Source organism: Natator depressus, chromosome 4 (genome assembly GCF_965152275.1).
Source record: "Natator depressus isolate rNatDep1 chromosome 4, rNatDep2.hap1, whole genome shotgun sequence".
In the NCBI taxonomy this organism is placed as follows: domain Eukaryota; kingdom Metazoa; phylum Chordata; order Testudines; family Cheloniidae; genus Natator; species Natator depressus.
In genome coordinates, this window is record NC_134237.1 from 34,756,134 (window position 1) to 34,761,342 (window position 5,209).

A 5,209-nucleotide genomic window follows, 5' to 3' on the forward strand; every position below is an offset into this window, starting at 1 on the left:
CCCCCCCCCCCCCCGGCTTTCAGTAATGTCCCCTACTTCATTACTTATAGTCTGTATTGTATACAGGATTGTCTGCCTTTAATATCTATATGTTACAGCATTTCCCTTCCCTGTTTTTCTTTGTTTTGGTTGGTTCTTTTTTTTTATTTTTGAGGGTGAACTGGGGAAGACATTCCATTATATTGAAAATGGCTTTAAATGAGCAACATAACTGAACAAAGATGTGTATCAAAAGAAAATGTTGTAAAATTGTCAAATATTGTGAGAAAATGTATGAGTAGCCTTTGTATTGCTTCTTCCTCCCACCCCCAAACTACAGTTTGAAGTCATTGGAAGTTTTGGATATGCAAAGAGTGCAGAATAGAGTCCCTACTTCAAAAATAAAGGGTGAATGTAAATTTTGTTTGGATACAAGGGGTATAGTCTCATGCTGAAAATCATTGACATTAATACAGGCGACTCAGTCTCTCTCTCCAGTTCTAATTACATATCTATGTATGTTTGTATACCGTGATTGTATAAAAGAATTACATCACCCAAATTCTTATTAAATAATGAACTGTGTAATCCTTATTGGTCTTTGGGGCAGATAATAAGAACTGTGTCTCCAAAAGAGTCTTCAGATGCTTAAATGTTTGAATTACTATGTACAGGGAGGAAACTGCACATACAGCAAAGCTGATGGAACCTCATTTGTACTGAAAATTGACATATTGTAACTGTCCATAAGGGGGAAAATGCTGTTTCCTGGAGATTTGTGTGACATAAGTCTTATTGAAAGCACTTTGTTACTCTTTCTAATAAAATGTATTCTGTCCTCACATGAATTTATTGTTTTTCCCCTTTGTGGTGTTCTGTCTTACATTTGGAAGCAGCTAACTGATTAATAAAATATATCTGATATGTCTTGATAATCCACTGATTTCAACTGAATTTAAAATTATTGTAAATCAGCTATGGAAGGGTCCACAGATGCTCATCAGTGGACTATAGCAGCTGTTGGTAACTGCATACAGCATCACATAACTAAAAGTTAAAATGTCAAAGAATATAAACTGTCTCATTCCAAAAATCTGTGTAATCTCGTTTCAGCTTCAGTGGCTGGAGGGTTTTCTGGTTAAGGGTGCAACCTGTGGAGGAACTAGATTTGGTCAGTAGCATGAGAGAGACTTTATAAGCCCATAATTTGTAGACCTCTAAATAGACACTGTTGTTTAACACTCGTGAATGATACACAGCCCAAGATATACCAAAGTGTATCCACATCAAACTCTTCTTTCTCATTCATCAACCCAGAAGTTGTTTCATTTCAGGCCATTCCAAAAAATGCACGTGTCTACCAGTGGTTCTCAACCAGGGGGTATGCATACCTTATGGGTACACAGAGATCTTACAGGGGGTACAGCAACTCACTCTAGATGTTTACCTAGTTTACAGTAGGCTACATAAAAAGCACTAGTGAAGTCAGTACAAACTAAAATTTCATACAATAACTTGTTTATACTGCTCTATATACTATACACTGAAATGTAAGTGCAATATTTACATTCCAATTGATTTATAATTATATGGTTAAAATGAGTCAGCAATTTTTCAGTAATAGTGGGCTGTGACACTTTTGTATTCCTTTGTCTGACTTTGTAAGCAAGTAGTTTTTAAGCGAGGTGAAACTTGGGGGATACACAAGACAAATCAGACTCCTGAAAGGGGTATAGTAGTTTGGAAAGGTTAACAACACTGGTTTATACCACACAAAAAGCCAGACCTGGTAAGGCAACATAGGGATTGATCTGCTTTAGAACAATTGTGTAGAAGGCCTTGGGGCCCAGTTCTGCAAATTTATGTGAATAGTCTTACTTGAAGTATGAGACCGCTCGCATGAGTAATAGGTTGCAGGATCAGGCCCACGGTCATTATTTTCCAGTAAAATTCCTTGCAATGTGGGATGCTACCGATTTCCCAAGCATCTTAGCTAACTTCTCTGTATAAGTATTTTTAGTCCTATGTACTATGTGCCTTTAAGAGTAATTTAGTTTTTGTTTTATATTCTATAGCTTATCTATTCAATGTGTACCTAAATTCTATTCTTAGAAAATTCTAACTTTCTTATAAGGTGACAGAATAGTTTCAAAAGAGAAGCTTACAAATACTCTAATCGGTCTGGTTATTTCTAATGCACTTTTATACTTGGTGTCTATTGTAAGGTAATAAAGGTGGAAGAGGTTCATGTTTCACCACAACACACTGAAAATCTAACCCTTCGTTTCCGTCCCAATGGTGAAAACACTTGTTCACACCCTGCTAATTTCCCATCTTGATTATTGCAACTTCTCTTTTATCTGGCCTCCTTGACTCCCCTTTGGACAGTCTCTCCAGAGTTATGTTCCTCACTCATCTATCAGGCTGTATCACTAGCTCCCTCTTGCCTACCACACCAGTTTTAAACTTCCTATTTCCTTGCACAACTTTGCCTCAGCCTACCTCTTGGATCTCATTTGTTAGCTCCTTTGCTCCATCAACAAAGACAGCCTGATCACCACCTTCTTTCCTTCACCTGTTCCCAGCTTTGTCTTTTCTCCATGCTACTTCATGTGCATAGACCAACCTGGTGCAAGTTCCACAGACACTAATTTTACTGTTTCAGTTGTCTTCTCTGCTCTAGCTTTATACCAGAGATGCATATGGAAGAGAGGACTTCTTACAAAAAGAACTGAAGTCCTCATTTCTTAGTGTGTTTATCTTGTCTGTGTCTGCCTTATAGGGTGCAAATTCCATGGAACAGCAACTGTATTCATTTGTGTCTTGGATGACCCTGATTACATGTTTGGTGCTTAGCAAATTAATGCTGTCAGGTACAGTGTTTAAAAATGTTTTATCAAGTGCTTGCAAAACATTTTCTCAGAGTGAATAAAGTGAAGAAACTGGAAGAATAGAGTCATCTGTCCAAGGGAAAGTTGTTTTAAAAGGTTAAATGTTATGGGTCAATGGGAGAGAATATCTTTCTGGTGAGGCAGTTGCTGACCTATGTCCAGCTGCAGATGAATTAGCTTCCTTCCAATCCACCACCAGTTACCAAAGCTAATGGGGAGAAAGGACGATCTCTCCCTACAAGGCCCAAGGAATCAGTGAGGTCTGTTTTAGCAAGATGCTGATGGCAGCTTGGAGTGGAAGGGCATAAAAGAGGTGGGATTGCGTCTCCACTGGCCAGGAATTGGTCCAATGGCATTAAAGGGAAATAGAGGGAGAATTAATACAGGACTGAATGCAGGATCTAGGATTTGTTATATCCATTCATCTTGTATTTTGCTTTCTATCCTGGGTGTGAGAACAACCTGGTGGTTTTGTTACTTGTCTTTGCTTCCCAGTTTGTGCCCACAACAAGCACTATTTGCAAGAAATTTGTGTGTCTGCCTTTCTAACCTGCCTTGCTGTGTCCTCTGTCAAGGTATTTTAAATATACCCCTTACTGTGTATCTATTTTAAAGCATTAACAGTGATTGATCTAATCTCCCAAACCCCATTTTTAGGAGCTTCATTTGTTTTGTGCAGTAGGAGCCGAGTTCATCACTGAGAAACTGCTCTTGGCTTCCCAGCAAGGGAGGGAACTGATTATTTCAGTATGACTGTAGCAGTTTGGGTTTCATAGAGGACTTCTGAGAGTACTATGGAGAAGAGCCTGTTGGATCCATACTAGTATACCAGGATAGGAGGTGGACATCAGCCTTCTTCCTCACTTCATTTACAAAGACTACCTGCTTGGGATAATTATTTCTGCTTTTTAGTAAACCTCTATTTTTCTCACAAAAAAAACAGCTTGTCTCAAAACAACACAGCCATGCCTCCCTCTGTGCTTGCAACAAAGGAAATGTTAGGAACCAAAGTCCCATTTTCAAAAGAGAGAGGCAGTCAGGAATCTTGGGGCTCAGCTACACTAATATTTAGTTTGTGGCAAGCAGAGGTGTGGATCTAACCTACCCTAGCCTGCCATGGTCCAACAGTCCATTCTGGTGGCTCACACTGACAGTTCGTTAGTGCATGAACTGTTAATATGTGCCAGCAGGGTCCACACAGACAGACTGTGGAAAGCTAATGTGAGGTAGATTCATGCCTCAGTTTGCCACAAACTAAATGTTTATGTAGATAAGCCCTTTGTCTTACTGACTTTCTGTGAGACTCAAGTGCCCAAGTTACTTTTGAAAATGGAACTTTAAACTCCTAAATAACTTGTTTTTGAAAATTTTATCAGAGTGAAGCTAAATCAACGGATTCATATCTCTTTAAAAATCTGTATAATCGTATTCTTTTAGGATCAATACTTCCCCCTCCAAATTACTGGTTCTCGAAAAGTGAGAAAATCTAGACAGTGTTTAAGGAACACTGGTGCAGGTTACAGTAAAGCATTCTGGCATATCTATCTTAATGCTATCTTGCTAATGTCACACACTAAAATGAGTTCTCCAGCATTTCCTTTACAGTCACTTTGTGTATTCATGCATCTTGTAAAAGGCCTTGCTAGAGCTGACATCAGCCAAGTATCTGCTTTCTTCAGGCATTTTAGCCCTTTAAGCTCAGGACTGTATGTCCCTCCTCCCTAGCTGATCTTACTTTGTCTGCAGATAGCAGAGCTCCAGAAAATGGCCCTGCTTTTCCCTAAAGAGAGTGGAAATACAGTTTAGCAAACTGCATCCTTTTCCTGGTCTTAATAGGATTAGTAAAAGCATATGATGATGATAAATTTTTTCAGTAAGAATAAACCTTTCTCTGCCCTAAAGCTTGAATTTATGTCAATAAATATCTTCTACAATTGCCCTGTTGCTGGAAAAAAGATTTAACAGCTTGATTCTATTACCTAACTCTGATTTCTAGCCCTCTAATTACTTATGCTAAGTGGTGCTGTTTAGTGTCACCCAACATAATTAAATAATATTCTAAGTTTGTACTCTGTTAATCATGATTCCTAGTTTCTCAATTGCCAGCAGCAATCAGAAAGGTAAAAAGGAAACTATTTGGCTCTGTTGTGTTTTCAGTGAAGCATTACCTAACGCCTCATGCTTGATTGATTCTTATTGCAGCTATTCAAAAAACAAACACAAGTTATTGCTAACTGACTCCTTTGTTAACCTTTAAATCACTCCCGTATTTTTCCTATCTTGTGCAGTAGCCATCACCATTCAGTCCACTTTACACTTGTAACATCTACTGTCTTGGG